The sequence below is a fragment of the Sminthopsis crassicaudata genome, chromosome 2 (genome assembly GCF_048593235.1).
Source record: "Sminthopsis crassicaudata isolate SCR6 chromosome 2, ASM4859323v1, whole genome shotgun sequence".
Taxonomy (NCBI): domain Eukaryota; kingdom Metazoa; phylum Chordata; class Mammalia; order Dasyuromorphia; family Dasyuridae; genus Sminthopsis; species Sminthopsis crassicaudata.
The window spans coordinates 301,519,197-301,541,726 of record NC_133618.1 but is presented as its reverse complement, the minus strand read 5'-3'; the positions used below and the strand labels follow the sequence as shown (position 1 = coordinate 301,541,726).

General features: G+C 32.0%; 1 long non-coding RNA gene across 1 annotated transcript in view; it reads right to left on the bottom strand.

Moving 5' to 3' along the window:
- LOC141553471 (uncharacterized) overlaps positions 1 to 21,047 on the bottom strand; it is a 47,049-nt gene extending 26,002 nt beyond the window's left edge. Inside the window, exon 1 of the long non-coding RNA XR_012485464.1 lies at positions 20,801 to 21,047. This is a non-coding gene — a long non-coding RNA (uncharacterized LOC141553471). The remainder of the gene's footprint in view (positions 1 to 20,800) is intronic.
- Between the last annotated feature and the right edge of the window lie 1,483 nt (positions 21,048 to 22,530).

The following is a 22,530-nucleotide window of genomic DNA, read 5'->3' as shown; positions in this document are numbered from 1 at the left end:
AATTGGGACATGACCCCCCCCCTTTTTTTTTTTTTATAAATTTGACTCACTTCCTTTTATGTTTGAGAAATAAAGCCTTATCAAAAATGTGTTTCAAACTTTATTTTCTCCCCATTTATTCTATTCTCTCTTCTTTCACCCTGTCCCTTCTCAAAAGTGTTTTATTACTGACCACTCCCTCCCCAATATATTTTCTCTTCTATCGCCCTCCCACCTTCCCATATCCTTCCTATTTTTGAGAAGATAGATTTCTATATCCATACTCATTGTTCATGTTATTCCCTCTTTGAGTCACATCTGATAAAAGTAAAGTTTGCTACTTCCCCCCTGTCCCTTCCTTTTCCCTCTCGATTGTATCTTGATGTCTCATAAAATCATAAGCTTTCAATTGCTCAGTACTAATTTTTAAGGAATTATTTTCATCAGTGAGCTTTTGTATCTCCTTTCTCATTTGGTCAATTTTTCTTTTTAAGGCATTCTCCTCATTACTCTTTTATATTTCTTTTTGCACCACTTTCAATTAATTTTTTCCTCAATGTATCTCACTTGATTTTCAAAATCACTTTTGACCTCTTCCATAGTCTGAAGCCAATTCTTATTTTTCTTGGAGGGTTTGGATGTAGGAGCTTTGATTTTGTTATATTCTTCTGAGTGTATGATTTGATCCTCTTTGTCACCATAGTAACTTTCTATAGTTAGAAATTTTTTCTGTTGTCTGATCACTTCCCTAGCCTATTACTCAGCTTTTAACTCTTTGTTAAAGTCAGGTTCTGTTTCCAGGGTGGGAGACCCACTGTCCCAAGCTTCAGGTTTTGTGTAGCTGTTTTCAGAGATCCTTCCAGGGCCCTGACCACAAGCCTTCTTTTCTGCCTTGGAGCTGTTAGGGGTGTCCCTACCCCAGTGTAGCTAAAAAGATCTAGTCTTTTAACAGAGTCCTTCCGACAAGGAAAGCTGTGAGCTGACCCTCCACAAGCTGCTGTGCTTACCATTGCCCACATCCACTCCTGGGATGCTGGAGTAGTATGGAGAAGCAGCCAGTGAGTCTCTACATTTATTCTGCCTCTTAGGCTCTGCCTCCCATTGACTAGGCCTCTGTATCTAATTCTTTCATCTCACTCGATACTTCACATATATGTTCAACTTTCTTTTATGTATTGTCTTCTTCTATTGGGATACAAGCTTATAGACTCTTTCCTTTCACTAAAGTTTGTATTCCTATCACTTATTATAGTGTTAGGCATAGAGTAAATAACTTACTGACAAGTGACATTGGATTTTTAAAGGCTGTTACAGCAGGGCATATTCTCATAAGTCCTACCAAAATAAAAAAAAAAAAAGATTATAAGAACCCAGAGAGCTGCTATTTGTATATCCACTAATTACTATTATAGCAAATATCAACAAGGATAATCACTAGAAAAGTTCCTTATAATTGATGAATTATACTATCCATATCAACACATGTAGTCCATCTATCTGAGAGGAGAAAACATTTCCTATATATAGTGGAATAGGGAAGATCAAGGCTGAGGAAATCATGGATATTTGGCAACCAGCAGGTTTTTTTCAAATGCAATAAAGTGCATTGTCAATTTAGTTCAACCGATTTTCTATGCTTATAGTAAAATTCAAGATAAGCTTGAGAGACAAGTTTCTTTTATTGGATGACTAGAATTCTAATCTCTGCTTGCCAGATTTTTGATTCATAATTTTTTGGGTAAAGTTAGTATTCAAACTATTTAAATCTATCTCTATTTTTCCTTTCAAACTGTCTTTTTAAAGTAACGTATGTCATAATTTTATATGCCCCCTCCCTAAATCAGTTCACCTATACCTTAACACAATGTGAAAATAGAATACTTTTCTTCATCTGCATTACATACCACAATTTTTAAATGATTAACATGATTGCAAAGCTTAACTTAAGTTCAAGGAATGCAATGAAATAAATTAATTCAAAAACCCATTTTTTGAACATCCAGAGCAATGACAATTTCAGACACATACAGAGAGAGAGAGAGAACTATACATTCTGAATTGGTTTCAAAGCATAGTAGTTTCACATTTTTTCTTTGTTTTTCTTACTCATGGCTTTTTCCTCTTTTTGGTCTGATTTTTCTTATACAATAAAACAAATAGGGACAAGAATTGCACATATTTAACTTATATCGTATTTTTTGTTGTCTTTGAGTTGGGGGAGGTAAGGGAGGAAGGAAAACCAATTTGGAACATAAAGTCTTACAAAACTGAATGTTGAAAACTATCTTTACATATATTTGGAAAAATAAAATACTATTGAGGACAAAAAGTTTCCAAAAAAAAAACACTTGCCAAGGCTCCCAGAATTGTCTAGTGACAGAGCAAAGCTTCAGATGTCATTATTGTTCTTATTGAGTCATTTCCGTCATGTCCAATTTTCTGTGACCACATTTGGGGTTTTCTTGGCTGAAATACTGAAGCAGTTTGCCATTTCCTTCTTCAGCTCATTTTACAGAGAAGAAAACTGAGGAAAACAGGTTTAGTGACTTACCCAGAGTCACAGAGTTTGGCAGTATATAAAATCACATTTGAACTCAAGTCCTTCTGATTATAGGCCAAAGGCTCCATCCATTTTGCCATCAGAACCTAGGATTATGACTTCCTGATTACTCTTTGCTACCTGGTGCAATGTTGCCTGTTCCACTATTATATTTAATGAAGAGCTGTGTCATTTTCATTTACAGAACTGAATCATGAAAAAGCTACTTATTTTTTATGCAATATTTGATAATGTTCCTTCATTAGAAGATGGATTACTCCCAGCAATATGTTTCTATAGCCACTATTAGTTCTGTTTATTGATTTTCCTGATGTTCTAGGAAAAGATGAAAGCTGGATGCTAATAAAATGCTCATATGTTATTTAAAACAGTCTTAAAATATCAACAACAGTTTTCTGCAGAGAAAAGAGTGCTAGAATTAGATTGTAAGGGTTAAGATGCGGCTTTTAAATTATGGGTTGTGTATAATTGGGCAAGGCCCTGAAAATCAGCTTCCTCATTTATAAAATGCTAATAATAAGCATTTTAAAGATTTAATTAGGGAATACATATAATGTGTTTTGTAACTTCAAAGTATTTTCTGAAGACATTACAGTTGATATTTATAGACCAGAGTAACAGAATAATCTACTATCTGAAAAAGAGTAAATTGAAAGTCATTAAAAGAGTAGCTATTAGTAAAGAGCAGAAATGTCTTAAAAAGGTCTTGGCATTGTGTTGTATGAATAAAAAAGAAGATAATGTGGCACATTCATGGGTCCAAATTTCACTTTAGATATTTACTAGCTGTGTGAGCATCAGTAAAATGTTAAGGTATCTGACCATCTCTTTTTTTTTTTTTTATCCATTACATAAGACCATCAAGTACCTTACAGTTGTAAGGATCAGCAGAGATGAAATATACTGAGTAGCAGTCAAACCTTAAAGTGTTTTATAAATGTGAGCAAGGATAGTGATATTTAATTGATAAGTGCTGATGTTATCACTGTTTTACAATTGAAGAAATTGAGGTGAAATGACTTGTTCAGGTTCAGGTTCACGTAGTAGATATCAAAAACTGAATTGAGATCTCCCTGATTCCAGGCCCAAGCACTCTGTCCCCTGTACCATCTAGCTACCTTTGAAGGAAATATAACTAATGAATAGTCTTTATTCTTTGTTGGTATTCATGCAGTATGAACAAAAAAGTACCAAAAATTATTACGTTGGATGATTTGTGACAGAAGATTTTTAGGGTTTGTGGGCAAGAGATATACAAAATGTGAATGTGTGATGGTTTTTAATGTACATTGTTAGAGGGAATAATCAAATCAATGAGATAATGGATCAATTGAATGCACAAATATTATTAATAATAGTACTAATATTTGTAGTATTAATTGCAATACTAATAGCATTAGTAATAACAGCAACAGAAATATATCTGCATACTTACAGAAGTTAACAATAGGCATAAAATAATATAAATGTGCTAACCTTAAGAATTATGAACATGTAAGAAAAAAGTTTAAATTCTATCAGTGGGAAAATATAGAAGAAAATAGATGGGAGGAAATGGAGTGCACCAATGTGTAAAGTGACATAAGAGCAATAGTGAATGGTGATGCTTGTCATTTGATATGATGTAGTATGATAGCAAATGAGCAATGTACTTCCTTTGGCAGAGTAGATGGAAGAGGTATCACATCACTGCATAGGGCTGTGACAGTTCCCATGAGCTATACATAGGGAAGCCAGCAATTTCCCAAGAGCTCTTCACTCTCAAGGAGGTGGGGAAAAATGGATAACACCCAGAGAAGAACAATCATCAGTGATGGAGGAAATGGGGAAACTGACTCAGGGGTAAAGAACATGAATGAGTAAGCCATAAATGAGGGGAAGAATTTGAAAAGTATGAATAGGCTAGAAGGCAAAAGTTGTTATTACTGTGCAGTTTAGATAGGAGTTATGGGAAAATTTTTAGAAAGAGAAAAATTAGGCTGCAAAACTCCTTGACAGTGAGAATGATTATGTGATAGTATAGTCACCCAAGTGGATAGGTAAAAACTCCATCACTTTTGACATTTAACACTAGGCAAGAAACACACTCTAGAGATATGGAGAATGAGCCATAGTAATAAGAAAGTGGGGAATGTTATATAAGGATAAAAGTAATTTCTAATTTCATTTTTTTATGATTGGTTTAATAAGTAAATGAAGAATGTTACTAGCTGAATTTTACCTTTTATCATTATATATTTGACAATTTTTAAAAGTGAGAATTTCTATGGACAAAAAAGCAGAAAAAGCAATATATATAAAACTATAAAATATATATATATGTATACATACATATATATGATTATACACAAAGTATTTTAAATTTTCATTCTCTTTTCTTTCTTTTTGACTTTATAATTACTCCTTTTTTACCTCCCATGTGACTCTCAATCTCCCTCCAAAACAAACTGACAAAAACCCTGTTTTGTAATAAATAGAGTTAAAGAGAACGAATCTTTATGTTAGCCATACCTGAAAATACTTACTTCATTGTTTTTCTAGTTCATATTTGTATGTTAGGAACTGGAAAAAGTGACGACATAATTCTTTTGTATGTGGATGAATTGAAAGTTTGTTTATATATGTATATGCACACATAAGTACACACATGTATATATTTATAATATATGTTCAAATACATGTATATATACACATATATGTATATATACTTGAAGTATTTTCATTCAATTATTGATAAATGATACTTCTTTTGAGAATAGCTCATTTATATCTTGTTGAGAAATGATGTTATAGATAATATCTTTATGAGAGGTTTGCTATAAAAATTTTGCTCATTTTACTTCCCCCTTCTAATTCTATCTGCATTGACTTTTTTTCTTCATAAAACCAAAATATTTTAATTGTTAGCAATCAAAATTGTGCATTTTATCTTATCATCCTCTCTAGGCTGTATTTGTTCAAGAACTCTCCCTCAATACAGAATCAAAGGTTTAAGTTTTCCTTCTCCCCTTTATTATATTGTCTTTTATTTTTAAATCACATTTCCATTTGGAGTTTTTTATGATAAAAGTATTGTGAGCATTTCATTCAAATCTAATTTCTTCCAGACATTAAATTTCCTAATAGTTTTCCCCCCCAAATACTTAATTCTTAACCCAATAGTTTGGGTTCTTGGGTTTATCAAATAACATTTTTATGTTTATCTGCTTTGGATCTCGTATAATGACTCTTTTACTGATTAACTTCCTCACTTTTTTTTAAAGTAATATCTACTAATTTTGATGGTACTACAGCTTGCATGAATGAATGAAGCATTTATTAAATTTTCATTATGTGTGAAACACTGCACTACATACTGTAACAAATAGGAAACAAATAAATAATAAGACAAGTCCTTGCTTTGAAAGAGCTCATATTTTAACGAGAGACACAAAAACTGAAAGTCTCAATTGGAAGTCACATGGAAAAGTCTCAAGGCCCTTTACTATAGTAGCAAAACATATAGTAACTTTTGTTCTTTAATGTCAATTTCATCAATGAAATTACATTAGTTTCTGATGCTGAACTATCTGACAAAGACAATGACATAAATCTTAAAAATTAAAACTAAATCTTTTTAGGAACTTCAAAAGATATGTCTTTTAGACCCTATGGAAGCAGGATATATCTCTGTCATTTGAAATTTGGTACTTTTCTGCTTTTTTTTTCTTCCCCATTTCTTGTGAATTATTCCCCTTGATATTTTTGATATTTTCATCCAAAGATGATTTGTTGATCCATAAACTAATATTTTATAGTTTGACTGATATGTCACTAAACAAAGTAAATCAAGTTTATATATATATATATATATATATATATATATATATATATATATATATATACGTACACTTATGCACACACATTTTATATACAAATGTATGTGTGTGGGAATGCATATAGAAAGGTCCATGCTTTTGTGAATTTACTCAAGGTGCTTCTCCTTTGTTAAAGTTATAATTTCAGTCACTGTTTAGCTAAAACTGTAACATTCGATAAAATGAGAATACATTGATTACCTCATCTTACTTGAAAAATAATATTGTTGTTAAGAAAGAATTTTTCTTGACTTAATTAACATTAAGCATGAAAACAGAATATAGACCTTGAAAAAATCAAACACGTTTTAACTAGTTGCACCAAGGAGTTTGTTTTGATTGAATGAATTTAGTCATAACCTTAAAAACTTGTTTAAAATGAAGACCAATCTCTTCAGATAAGGCATACTCTTCACAACTGCAGAAAGATTTAAAGGATTTTGGAGCAGAAAAACAGTAGGGGGTTTTCAATAAGTGAGTTGGAAAGAATTGGCTGCATAGGAGCAATCAGCAAAGGAGGAAAAAAGAAAGTTGTTATGAGCAGTGAAAGAGAAAGGAGAAATCAAGGCAGGTCATCAGCTCCATGGGCTTTTCATAGCAAAAGTTTTGGAACCATAGCACCAATTGTATTTTTGCCTGGTTCTTTGTCCAAACATTTCTAGTAACTTCTTTCATTTCAACCATAAAGTAGTTAAGATTTAGTGATGACTAAAAATGAATTAAGGTAGAAAGATAGTTCTTTATTTAGATGTTAGGAATTTCTCTAAGTGGAGAGACTTAGAGTGATTGTAATTGTACTTCTCATTTTACATTTAATCCAAATACTCAAAAACAGCAAAAGAAAAAATCAGATGAACCTGATGGCTCATGATAATATTCATAAGCATTAAGAAGCTAATGATCATAATAGGATTATGCAAAGGTACAACACTGAAACATAAACAAAATACAAAGTGTCTGTCTCTGCTAATTTATCATTTTTGTCTTGTATCATATCAGATAAGTGATGATAATGTAAATCTTTCCTCTGTTCCTGGTACTATTGTGAAATTGAATATCATTTCCCCTTATAGATATGACAATTACTTGATTTTAGATAAGTATTATTTATTTTATTAAAGGGGACAACATATATTTTATTTTAATGTAATTAACATAAATGAATTTATATTTTCTCAAAAAAAGTTTATGAATCTGTTAATAAAGCAATGTGATTTTTTGCTATATTTATAAACTTATTAATATTGAAATAACCTAAAATCAATGAGTTTAATGGAAAAATAATATTAAGGCTCTATAGATTGCTTTCAGGTATTTTATTCTATGTTTAAAGAGTTTTATTCATCAAGGATATTTGTTTATTACTTTACTTTTCTACTTTGGATCATATTTGATTCACTAACAGAATAACTTATTTTAATTTAAAAATTGTAATAGACTTTTTCTTTGAATTTTTAATATATTTCAGTTGTAAATTAATTTTTTTTAACTTCACCCCCTTTGGGAGTTTATTATGGCTTGCTAAATTTACCAAGATTGACATGTAATTTCTATCATTTTTTAAGTTAATCTACTTGTGTGTGGGTGTGCATATATGCCAAAGTTCACCCACTTTATTTCAAGTTTTCAGTCTTGGAATATTAACCAAAATAATGTGTAATGATGTCATTTATTCCTTTTCATTTGTTGTAGGTTTTCTATGAATATTTCTGATGGTGTTTGGTTTATCCTTTATTTTTTATTAACTTAGCTAATGATTTGTCAATCATATTATCACTATGACTACCCTTTTAGTTATTACTACTATTGCTAATCTTGCTTCTACAAATAACATATTGCTATTAAAAAATAGCTCTGACTTTTACTTTCAGTTCATTTTCAGTTTACAGTTCAGTTCAAGTTTCTTTTTCAGTTTTGCTTATATTTTCTTTGATTTCTATTATTTTAATTTTTGCTTTAGGAATTTTTTTTAATTTGTTCCCTTCCAATTTTTTTGTTTTTGTTTTTGTTTTTGTTTTTTCATTGATCTCATATCTTTCTTTTGTGTATTCAAAGATAGAATTCTTTTCATAAATGCTTTTGTTTTTTGCTATATTTAAAGTGTTGACAAGCTGTATTGTTGCTAATATTTTAAGTAAATTATCATTTCTAAATTTTTCTCTTAACGATGTTTAGTATTTAATCATTTAGACTTCATTTAAAGTTTAACATTTTCATCCAATGCTCTTCTTTTTACTGATTATAATTTTATCATATTTTAATAAGCTATTCATTAATTATTTCTGCTTTATTGCATTTGTTAGGAGGTTTTTATGCTCTACTGTGTTATCAATTTAGTAAAACTGTCAAATATTCTTAAAAAATATGATAATTTTTAAAAGTTTCCAATTCCTCTTTACAAAAACTCTATGATATCAAGTTTTCTAAAATTCTATTAAGGTACTTACTGTCTTTCTCTTAATTTTACCTTTAGTAACGCTTGCATAGGGTTAAAAAGTCACATTACTTTCTCCAAATAATGTAAATTTGCGATTTCTCCCTATAATTTTATGAACTTTTTCTGTCAATACTTTGATGGTATGCCATTCTGGACATATCTATTTAGTTTTACTATTATCTCATTATCTGTGGCAAATTTAAGTATAATCATTTTTTCTCTTCTTTTAACCATTTCTATTAATAATGTATTCATAGAGGTCAAAGTTTATGTGGATGCACATATATGCAGATTTCATAATGATGTGGACACAATTAACATCTAATAAAAGTCTGTAATATTGGATTAGATTGTATGGAATAAAGCATCCTGGATTATTTGTTTGGCATAAAGATAGTTCCATTGTTTATAATTGCCCCAACAATACTTCTGATGACACGTTTTCATCTCAGTTTAAAGGGCATCACCCTAGAGAGCATAGGAATTAAAGAAGCATTCCTTAAAATGATAAGCAATATCTACCTAAAACAATCAGAAAGTATTATTTGTAATGGAGATAAGCTAGAAGACTTCACATTAAAATTAGGGTTGAAGCAATCACTATTATTCAATATAGTATTAAAATATTTACTAACAATGAGAGAAGAAAAAAAATTGAAAGACTTAGAATAGGCCATTAGGAAACAAAACTATCATTCTTTGCAGATGACATGATGATATACTTAGAGAACCTTCTAGAACTAATTTTAAAACATTACTTGAAATAATTAACAAATTTTGCAAAGTTGCAGGATATAATATAACCCACATAAATCATCAGCATTCCTTTATGTGACCAATAAAGCCTAACAACAAGAAGTAGCAAGAGAAATTCAATTTAAAATTATTGTAAATAATATAAAATAAGTAAGACTTCCAGCCAAGCCAGTTTCAGGAAATATGTGAACATAATTGCAAGATATTCTTCACATAAATAAAATCAGGTCTAAACAGAGGGGGAAATATTGATTGTTCATGTGTAAGCTGAGCCAAAATAATAAACATGACAATTCTGCATAGACTAATTTACTTATTCAGTTCCATACAAATCAAACTTCCAAAAAAACTGTCTAATGGATCTAGGAAAAATAACAACAGAATTAATCACAAAGAAGAAAAAGTTAAGAAAGTCAAGAGAATTAATGAAAAAATAAAAAAGGAAAGTGGTTTAGCAATATCAAATATCACATTATATTATAAAGCAATAATCATCAAAACTATCTGGTACTGGCTAAGAAATAGAGTGGTAGATCAGTGGAGTAGACTTGGGTACATAAGTAACCAATGACTAAAGTAACCACATGTTTGATAAGAACTCACGAATTGAAAAAAACTGCTAAGAAAAACTAGAAAAAAAATAAGATACATACTAGGCATAGAGTACTTCTTCATCACAATGTATGCCAAGAGAACTTCCAGATATATGCATGATTTAGATATGAAAAGGTTGACCTTATCAGCAAATTAGAAGAACAATGAATAATCTACCTGTCAGACCTAAGGGAAGAAGAAAAATTCATGTTCAAATAAAAGATAGAGAGCATTACAAAATAAAAAAATTGATAATTTTGCTTATGTTAAATGAAAAAGCCTTTTTTTTTTTTTTTTTTTTTTTTTTTTTTTAACAAACAAAACCACTAGAATTGAGAAGGGAAAATAGAAGGAAAGTTGAAAGATGATAAACAATCTTTGTCGCAAGTATCTCTGCTAACAGGTTCATTTCTCAAATGTGGAGAGAACTGATTCAAATTCATAAGAATACACTCCATTCCTCTATTGGTATTGGTCAAATGATATGAAGAGGCAGTTTTCAGATGAAGAAATTAAAACAAATTATAAGATTATGAAGAAGAGCTCTAAATCACTTTTAAATTTTGCAAATTTAAACAACTCTGAGATTCCACTTCAAACCTATCAGATTGGCCAATATAACAAAAAAGAAAAGTGATAAATCTTAGAGAGGATTTGGGTAAATTGGGACACTAATGTACTGTTGGTAAAGTTTTGAGAGTAATTTGGAATTATGCCCAAACCGCAACCCCTTTGATCCAGCAATACTACTATTTGGTTTGTATCCTAAAAAGGACATAAATGTACATAAATACTTATAACCTCCCTTTTCATGCTGACAAAATATTAGAAGTGAGAAAATGCTTATCAGTTGGAGAATGACTGAACTACCTGTAGTATATTAATTTAATGGTATTTTATTGTGCAGTAAGAAATGACGAACAGGAAGATTTCAGAAAAAGGCATACTTGTACAATATGATGCAAAATAAAATGAGCAGAACCAGGAAAACATTGTACATAGTATCAACATTGTATGACGATCAACTATGATTGACTCAGCTTTTCTCAATAACACAATGATCCCAGACGTTTACAAAGGATTCACAAATGCTATCCATAACAGGATAAGGAACTGATGGATATAGAATGCAGACCAAAGCATATATTTTCACTTATTTTATTCTTTGTTGTGTTTTTTTCTTTTGATTTTTTCTTCTTTTACAAGTGTAAATAATATGGAAATGTGCTTTACATGATGGCATATGTATAAACTATTAAACTGGCGATACAGAGATTGGTGGGAGGGAAAAAAGAAATTGGAACTCAAAATCTTATAAAAATAAATGCTAAAAATCATCTTGACATAACTGGGAGGGAAATGAATACTATGAGAGGTAAAAATAAAATAAAGAGAAAAAAACAAAGTGCATCAATGAGAAATGTTATCTGTTAAGGCATTTCTCTGACTTTTTAAAAAGTTTATTTCATATATATGTTTTATATGTTTTATATATATATATATATATATATATATATATATATATATATATATATATATATATATATATATATATATATATATATGTTTTAAATTGTGCTTATATTGAGTCAATGGGAGAGAGACACAAATCTGCACACTGAGAGAAAAAAAAAGTTAATCTGGCATTATAGAATGCCACTTTAAATTTTTTTCTGTCTCTGCTTGCATGATTTTGGCAGTTCATTAACTTTCTGGGTCTCAGTTTCCTTACCTGTGAGGTAGGAGGGGAATTGGAAGAAATGGCCTCTAAGGTCCATTATGACTCTAAATCTATGACTTTTTGCTCCAACAAACTACATGAATATCAAAATAAGGGAATAAGAGATAGAATAAGCAGAATTTTTTTTAAACTGATAAGCAATATGGGTTCTATTGCACAGTTCATTCTTTTTTTAGGGACCAAAGCTGCAGTTGATGCTTTTGAGAGTAGAAATTAGGACACCCTGGGCATATAATCTGTTTCTATTATTGAGCAAAAGAGCTTTTGACTATTAAAGCATCATCTCTGGGTTCTTATACTTCCTACATTTCTGGGCTGCCATATACATTTTCTAACTGGGAAGAAAGGTGAATGAATGTCTGCTGCACATATTCAAGTCACCTCATACTTCACATTGCTATACAGATGAATGACAGGTTTTCCTTTTTCATTTGAATACACTTCCAACAGGAAAGGCAATACTATGGGGGTTTTAGGAGGTGGTAGCTTGGCAAGCATTCCTTCTTAATGACAACAGTTTCCAGTTGTTGAGAGAACAACTTGCCACTTAAATAACAAAATTTTCCCCTCATCTTTTTTCTTGCCCAAGAGAATTAACAATTTGTGCCTGTGTTTGTATATGGGCATAGGCATGTTTTTGGTTAAATCTATGTTTATTAGAGTGGCCAATATGCCCTTCATTCAATAGCTACTCTTATTAGAAATCCTGTTTTAGCTTTTTTTTTTTCTTTTCATTTGTTTAAAGGATGATTTCTGGTTCTACGTATCTTCATCTAAGGAGAAAATATCAGAAACAGAGAAATTGTGAGCTATTCAGCCATCTTATATCCTAGCACCTCACTTCTCTCTCTTAATCTTATCCCCCAGTCCTAAAATACTTACTTCCTCATGCTACATATAAACTGCCTACAAATTCTATTTTCCTAATTCAAGGTTGAGCTTTATGTATACTTCATTGTACAAAATTCTTCCTTTGTCCTCTTCCTAAAAACTCCTGTTATCTCAATTGATGGTTAAACAGGAAAGAAATTTGACCAACTAATTTACACTAAAATTGGAATGAACAGTGATTAACTTGAAATGCTTATTTCTTCTAGGAATATTTTATTGTAAATGAGGAAAGATGAGTTGACACTTGATTTAAACAAAAGTAACAAAACTTTAATAAAAAAATAGTAGAATCATCATGGTATTATGGCTAGAACCCTGGATTTGGAAATCTTGAATTTAAATCCTACCTCAAGCTTTGTCAACCTGAGTAAACCACTAAACTTTTCTGGGGTTCAAATTCCTCTTGTAGAAAGTTAAGGGTTGGATTTTAACAGCATCATTGGTTGATAGGAAAAATATCATCAGGGATAGTTCAATTTCCTCTTACCCTTCAAATACCATGATATATCAAGAATAGAATGTTGTCAAGAGAAGTGACAAAGTTTATGTGGCTCATAACTCTCATATTGTTTTCCCTCTCCCCTTTCCCATAAGTGCCCACAACTCATTTGTTTGATAATTGAGTCTAGACTTTTGCCATTTGATGTCAAGCTTACTGGCTGGTAGTTTCTGGGATTCTGCCTCTTTTGCTTTTTTGGAAAAATTAGATAGTTCAATTTTCTAAGCAATCATGAAGAAAGTGCTAGATAAAAACTCACAGTGCTAGGCAATGAAAAATAGTCCTTGCTCTCAAAGGAATTTTCATTGTCTTATAAAGGAGATAATACATTTTAAGAGATAAATTAATACAATATAACTTGAGAGAAAGAATACTAACTACTTGAGCATTTAATTGCAATCTGACAAACTGTGAAAAAAAAGAAAGTAAGAGTTCTAAAAATATATGCATTAAGAAACATTCCAACTTCAATATTCTTTTATTTATCCCTTTTTCATAGTTCCTTAAAGGTGACAGACAGGTTTTATGACCACATTAGTTATTTATACCAGTAATTTGGAATATACCTATTTTCTGAAGATTTGAATTTATTTTTGGGAACCTTCACCTGTCTTGAGCTTCTCATCAGATTTTTGCCCATGATTACCCTGTCAACTTAGAAACTCGTTTTTTTTTTTTTTTATTTTAATAGAATGATTTGGAATTTAAAAAAATGTTAGTGCTTCTGATCTTTCTCTGTTAGCATTGTATAGTAGAATGCATTCTTGTTGTAGAGAAGACACAGAGAATTCCTTTCTCTTCAACTCACTGTGTGACCATAAGAAACTTATTTGACTTCTCTGACTCATTTTTCATAACTTTATTTTGAGATAATAATATTTTCCCCAGTGATATTATGAATTTCAAATGAGATAATATGAGATAAATAAAATGCAGTAATCATAAGTAAAAACAACAACCTTTTACTTCCATAGTTTCTTATTTCTCCCCTTTTCAATTCATTATACATTATACAATTCATTATATATATATCACTTCTAGAACAATCTTTGTAGGTTCATCATTCTGATCATATTGCTTACACTATTAAAACAAACAAACAAAAAACAAAACAAATTCTCTATAGCTTTCCATTGTGAACTGAATACAATTCATTTCCTTAGTCTGGACTTCAAACTGCTTTTCAAATTCAACAACATGTAATGCTTTTAGGAAAAAATTACTCTACTTCTGTTTCCATTCCTCTCCTTTCTTTTATTTTCTCCTTTCTTTAATTTCTCCTCTCTTCTTTACTTCAGTTTCCTTTCTTTTTTCTTTCCCTTGGAGGATTTAAGTTTAGCTTTTCCAAATTTCTCCATAACAATGTTTACTAAATATATGATGGTAATTTCATATATATATATATATGTGTGTGTGTGTGTGTGTATGTGTGTGTATAATGGTAATTATCACTGTCCCAGAAAGGCTCATATCACATGTCATTCTCCAAATAATGTCCCTGAATAAAATATTGGCTTCCTTAAAAGTCGAGAAAAGAAATAAATGTACAAAGACTGCTATTTTTCAGGCACAATTCTAAGTTGATTTGTATTAATATTACTCATTTGATCCTATAGGATGGTCCAGGCTATCCGTGTAACCTTGGCAAAGACATTGCCAAAAATCTATGTTACGATTCTCACCATCAGAACACAAAAGCTTCAATAATTTGTAAATAAGCCTCTCAAGAATCTTTACTAAATATCCATAGTCTTGAAAGCGGGGTGAGCCAGCTCCATAGTGCCTTAATATAGTTGATATAATTACCCACCCTAGGAATGTCCAGAAATATCACTACCACTAGCAGTCTATTCTTGAGATGAACATTAAAAGGACATTCAGCTATTAAAATTTGAATGAATGGCAATCCTAGACTAAGTTTGATTTCATATAGCCTGTCTCTCACATATGTTGGATGGTCATAATTGAGTGTAATATGTTTAAGAACCAAGAAATAACACAGATCTGTATGAATCTGTGTAATCTATATATCTTCATATACCACCAATAATAGCAAAAAAGGATATACAAATATGTCCAACTACTACTGTTATCAATATCCTATATTTCCCTTTTTCAGTTCTTCCAATTTTCATCCAATTCAATTCAATTCTCCCAATTTCAATACCTCATAATTCAATTCTTACTTAACTCTGCATACATTCTCCTAACTTCTATCATTCTGTTGTATATCTACTGTTTACAATCAAATATTAATTAATTTTTTTATCCATCTTCCTAATGTCTTGAATGTCTAAATATCCTGGTAAAATATTATTATAATCAAATGTTCCCCATCTTTCTTGAACCCATAATATGAAGAATGGGAGAAGGAACACTTTTCTACAATATGAATGACAAGTGCCTCTATATTTACATACCACCTTCCTAAAAGGAAGTCCTTGCCATTTACCCTGTCCAACTGACATATACTCAACTATCCACCTGGAGAAACCTCCAGGTTTAACATGCCACTGAACAACTCCAAATGCCTCTCCAGCCACTGAATTGTGTTTCTTCCACAAAAAGAACTAAGTGGGGAGAAACAATAAGTGATGAAAGATTAAATGTGAATTCAATGATCAAAAAGAAAAAGCCATCAGGCTGTTACTACTACAAGCTACTACAAACAAGGAATGCAAAGTAAAAGACAAAGACATTGTTAATGTGTAAAAATTTACATTGATTTAAAATCAGTGGAAAAACTGTGCCTAATATTTGAAGCTATACTATTCATAGTAATGACTTGCAAACTTGATCAGAAGTTTGTGTCTGTCTTAGTAGACTTAGACTAGTATGAAAACAAAACTTTATGAGACAGAAAGATAAACCAAGCCATTAAATGATAAGCAAGTATCTAGAATAATGTATATTTCTGAGCCATGTTTTCCCCATCTGTAAAATGAGCATTATAATAATATCTTTACCTGACAGGACTTTTGTGCAAAAGAGGGGTTTTTTAAATTATTTTTTAAAAATCTAGATTGATAATATCTCATTCATTCCATCCTATTCTATCAATAATAAATTGCTATCTTTAGCAACTTTGTGGTAGCTTCACACATAATTCTAAAGATAAAATTCAGATAAAGTGAATCATTTTCCCCAAAACATTGGAGTGTAAAAGATGAGGAGTGATTCTTCAAATTAAGACAACAGCAGTGCAAAGCAGATATCTATAAGTCATTTCCCCTATGTTGTAAAATAGGTGACTGGATAATTATGTCTATTTGACTTTCACAAAAGCCTTTTGAAATGCCATGGCACACTGAGGCAGTTTTTAAGATGAAGTCCTTTTTTAGATTTCTCTGCTTTGCACAGACCCAATAATGGACCCATGCATCTTGATTTGAATGTACTCTTTGATATTCCATCTTGGGCACTAAAACAACTTGAATCACATTCCCAGAAGAGCTTAAGACTATCTAGGTTCATGACCTGAGGTTAAATAAAGGGGAATGAGACACCTACAAACAAATGTTCTGCCTTAACAGCTTCAAAGAGCCTGCTCTCACATTCAGATAGCCATTTCACCTTGCCTTCTAAGTGTAATCAGAAAGGTAATATTTCTAGAGAAATTGAAAAAGGTGCTGGGGTCCTCACAGACATGGTCAATACATTAAGAGAATGCCAGCCAATTCTGGAAGTGTATTGCTCCATTCTTTTTGTTTTATAATATGGTATCATAAAAGCAGTACTGATGCCCATCTAAAGTATATAAGTAAAATTAACATCTGGGGAAATAATGAGAGCTCTTTGGATTCAGCAATGTAGAGAATTCAGGTTAGCATAAAAATGATCAATTTAATTCATTCCCTTAATAAAGAAATCAGGACTGTGCAGAAGTGGGTTTGAGATTTAAATTTACTTTTCTAAAAATGAAGTAGGAAGCAAATATAATTTTCTTTTTGAAAATGAAATCAAAATTAAAACAAGTAGAGTGACTAATTTAATGCTTAGTTGCTATTTTACAGAGGATGAAGCCACTTTAGCATTAATTATTTTATTATGTAGGTAACATGATGAGTTGGTGATTGGTACATGATATGAACTGTACTTTCTCACTTATGTATCTATGATGAATCAACACACTTCTTTTTGTTTTCTTGTCAGCAATACTTTTCCTTTGAATACACTGAATTTAAAAATAGTAGCTCACATCTGAACTATTTTAAGGTTTATGGAAAACTTTTCTTATAATAATTATCTGTAATTAATATTTTTGTAGTTATTTTGTTGTTTATAGGTTGGTTTGTTTTAGTTCTCCTACTTAGAGTTGTGATTTCCTTAGTTTGGGGAAATTCTCAGTGTAGAAACATTTTACACCACGGAGGGTCTCAACTTCTATTACACATTTACCTAAGTGCAAAATCCAATATTCTGGAGGCCTTCTCATTGTTTTAATATTTTTTATTAAGGAATTATTTTCTTCAGTGGATTTTGTGCTTTTTTTTTTAACCATTTGACCCCTTTTGGTTTTGTTCCTACTTTAAAGAATTATTGACTCTTTTCATAATTTTGCATCACTCTTTTTTTTAACCATTTTTTCTCACCTCATTTAATTTTTAAAATTCTTTTTGATCTCTTCCAGGAATTCTTTTTGAGTCTGTGCCCAATTCAAAAATGTCTTTAAAGTTTTAGACATAGAAGACTTCATTCATTGTCTTCTGAATTTGTTTTGATCATCCCTGCCATCATAGTAACTTTCGATAGTCAGTTTTACTTTTAATTTTAGTTTAGTATAGTTTAGGGTTTTTTTTTTTTCCCTGTTTCCTCACTTTCCAGCCTATTTCTTGATTTTTTAACTATGTTAAAGTTGGGCTCTGTTCCTGATTTAGAAGGGACACTGTCTCAAGCTTCATATTTTTACTCCAAATATTTTCAGAGTTAATTCTGGAATTCTGGAAGCTTATAGTTCTCTCTAGGTAGTATGATTTAAGGAGAGATGTGTTTTCCGCTTTCCTGGCCTCTGGTCTATGAATTCATTTTCCCTCCCTGGAACTGAAAGCAAGATAAGCTTGGTAGGCTAATGTTCCTTTCCCCCCTGAAACTGTTGCCAGGATTGCAACCAGGCTACATATCTAGAGTGTAACACAGAGTCCTACCTCAGGGCCAACAAAGTATTCCATATATTACTCTTTTGGCAAGTTGTCAAACCTCTTTATCATCTTTGAGCTGAGATATCTGGAAGTCACTGCTCCAGCTTCTGTTACCCTCAAGGTTTGCTTCTGGAGTCCAGACATTACCTGTTCTACTATCATCTCAGTATGTAACTGACCTTTCTGCTGAGCTAGATTGTCTTAGCCTAGATAATTTTTACCCTCTCCTTTTGTGGGTCTGCCATTCCAGAATTTGAGTTGAGTTGTTATTTAAAATATTGGAAGAGAGTTTGGGAAAGCTCATATTATTTCTAGCTTTTTCTTCATGATCTTGGCTCCAGCTCTCCCTTCTTTTAGAATATGGGATAAAATTTATCAGATTCTGCACTTGCTTCCTTTCATTCTTATAATATAATCAGCCCATTTTTTCTGTTCATACATACTTTTCCATTCTTCTTTGGATTATTTTTCATAATGTATCTTGCATGATCTTTTTTTTTTCATAAGTTGAATTTATCAGATTAGGACAATAATGGTGTTAAAAGATTGTGTTAGCAAATAATTTAGTATCACTAAAAGCTCAGGTAAGATGTTTTCCATTTAGACATTGAAATTATTTAAGACTCTATGAAATGTATATAGATGGAGGTCATATTCAAGAATCTTCTGTGTAAAACTTCCAAGGAAATGTGAAGCAAAAAGTCATAGGTATATATAAGATACTCTACAGGTACATGAAAGATATCCTGCAATAATATAAAATATTTGGGAGTCTATTTGCCAAGGCAAACTCAGGAACTATATGTACACAATTGCAAAACACTTTCCACACAAATAAAGTGAGATCTAATCAAATGGAAAAATATCAAGTGCTCATATTAGGCAGAGCTAATATAATAAAAATGACAATTCTACCTAAATTATTCTATATGTTCAGAGCCATATAAATCAAACTCCCAAGAAATTATAGATCTAAAAAAATAATAACAGAGTTCATCTGCAAAAACAAAAGGTCAAGAATTTCAAGGGAATCAATGAAAAAATCAAATGAAGATGGCCCAGCTGTATCAGACCTAAGAGTATATTATAAAGCAGCAGTCATCAACACCATCTGGGACTGGCTAAGAAATAGAGAAGATGATCAATGGAATAGGTTAATTTCACAAGGCACAATAGTCAATAACTATAGTAACCTAGTGTTTGATAAACTTGAAGATACTTGTGTAAGAACTCACAATTTGACAAAAATTGCTGGGAAAATTGGAAACTAGTATGGCAGAAACTAAGCATTGAACCATACCTTAATTCCTATACCAAGATAAGGTCAAAATGGGTTCATAATATCACTTATAAAGAGTGATAGTATAAGCAAATTAAAGAAAACAAAGGATAGTCTACCTCTCAGATCAGTGGAGAAGAAAGGAATCTGTGGCCAAAGATGAACTAGAGATCATTAGGGAATAAAAAATGGGTGATTTTAATTATATTAAGTTAAAAAGTTCTCATACAAACAAAATCAATATTGACAAGATTAAAAGGGAAGCAGTGAACTGGGAAAAATACATCCAGGGGCAGCTAGGTGGCACAGTGGATAGAACACCAGCCCTGAATTCAGGAGGACCCTAATTCAAATCTGGTCTCAGACACTTAACACTTCCTAGCTGTGTGACCCTGGGCAAGTCACTTAACCTCTGCCTCAGAAAAGAAAAAAAAAAAAAGAGTAGACCCTAAACCTTAAAAAATGAGCACAAAACAAAAATAATTCTCACCATAAACAGCTTTTATGGAGAGAGAGAACAGACCTCAAATGTTGAAGTTACAAAAGGAAAAGCAACTCTAGATGAAGCCCCAAAGGGAGAAAGAATTGGTTTCCATTTCACAAGGTTTTCTTGGAAAATTTCATAAAGCATATTAAAAGAGAGTTAGAAAAAAATGGGGAAAAGAAATGAGATCTTTGCAAGAAGGAATGGGAAAAGCATATCACTCCTTACAAAATAGGTATGAAAAAGATACCAATTAGTTGAAAAACAAAATTTGTGAAATGGGAGAAAAATGCAATGAACAAAACAGTTCAAGTGAACAAATACAAAAGAAGCTAAAAAAGGTAATTAGTGAAAGTAATACACTAAAAATAAGAATTGAACAAATGGAAGTGAATGATTCAATAAGACAAGAATCAGTCAAAGAATACAAACCATTCTCCAATTAATCAATGGTCAAAGAATGTGAATAGATAATTTTCTGATGAACAAATGAAAACAATTTCTAGTCATATGAAAGAAAAATCTCTAAATCACTATTGATTAGAGAAATGCAAATTAAGACAACTTTTAGGTACCACTACATACCTCTCAGATTGGCTAAGTTGACAGGAAAAGATAATTGTAACGAGCTGTCGTCTCTAGAAGCTGCCGGATCACTCTCTGGGAAGAGATCTGCTGTGTCTACTCAAATCTTTCATAAAGATTCTTCTTCCTGTAGTGAACCGTTGTCTCCAGGCAGTTGCTGTTAACTCTTGTCCTTAGAAGAAACTTCCCTTCCTGCAGAGAGCCCCGTCAAGCCTGATGCAATGCAGAGTCTTTCTCTTGAATCCTGGCTCTGAATCTCCTCCAGCTCTTATCCTTCTCCTGGCCGATCTGCTCTCTGCGCCCAGTGCTGTCTCTTTTATCCTCCCAGAGAATGGGCGTGGGATAATGCAAGGGCTTCTGGGAAGAACCACCCCAGCCAATGAGCTTGCCCCCTCTATCAAGTCAACCTGAGTTCTCACCTTGTAATTGTCCAGAAAACCTGAATTCTCACCTTGTCACTATCCAGACAACCTCAGTTCTCACTTAGTAATCCTAACATCTCCCCCTTTCTTTTGATTTAGAACATAGGATAGTCATGACCTTGAAACATAAATCCATCAATATGGGAAGTATTACAGATAATTACATAAATGACCTTGAAACATAAATCCATCAATATGGGAAGTATTACAGATAATTACATAAATTACATAAGCACATAGTAACATAGTAACGTAACACATGCTAGAAGTATATAACATAATCATAAATTGAAAATTTATAAATGTCCATAAGTCCATTGTCCATTAGTCTCATCTTGTGTGAGGAAGTCCAATGATTCCTGCTGGTTTTAAAGTTCTTTAACAGTCTTCTTATTATCCATGCTCTTTCAGTGTCAGATGTTTCTTAGATCTTCTCCTTTATTTTGAGGTCTTTCTCTTTTTCTGTCTCTCTCTGATGGACAAGGCGAATATGACTTGTTGGCACCCATCTGATTCCTTCTCCTGCTGAAGAAATACAAGCAAACCCTCTCCCCCAGGCAGTTAACCTATCTGGTCCCTTCCATTCACCACTTTCTGGATCTCTCCACATCACCTGGCGATTATCTAAGGACAGTGGAGATGCTCTCACTGGACACTGCCCTTCTGGTGGGTTATAAAACCTGTCTGCTGGAGCCAGTGCATCTTTGTCAAAAATTAGAAAATTAATGGTATAGAGAACTAAATTTAGAAGTTCCCTAGGGCTACCTGTGGCTCCCCCTTTCTTTTGTTTTTGGAGGAGTGTCTTAATATCTCTGTTTCTTCTCTCTACTATTGCCTGCCCTTGAGGATTAAAGGGTATGCCCGTGGTATGTAAAATCTTATACTGTGCACAAAAGTGTGTAAAATGTTTGGACGTATATGCAGGTCCATTGTCTGTTTTTATTGCTTGTGGCACACCCATAATTGCAAATGCTTGTATAAGGAATTCAGTGACCACTCGGGCTGTCTCTTTTGCTGCTGGCATTGCAAATGTGAATCCTGAAAAGGTGTCTACCACGACATGAATAAAAGATAGACGACCAAAAGATTTATAATGGGTCACATCCATTTGCCAGATTTCATTGGGTCTCAAACCACGAGGATTCTTCCCTGGAGGGAGTGTAGGAGCATGGAAAGGAAGACAAGCTGTACAGCTTTTTACTATGCTCCTAGCTTCCTCTCTTGTGATTCCAAATTGTAAATGTAAAGCTCGAGCAGCCTGATGATATTTAGAATGAGATTCTTGTGCTTCCTGAAATAAAGGACTAC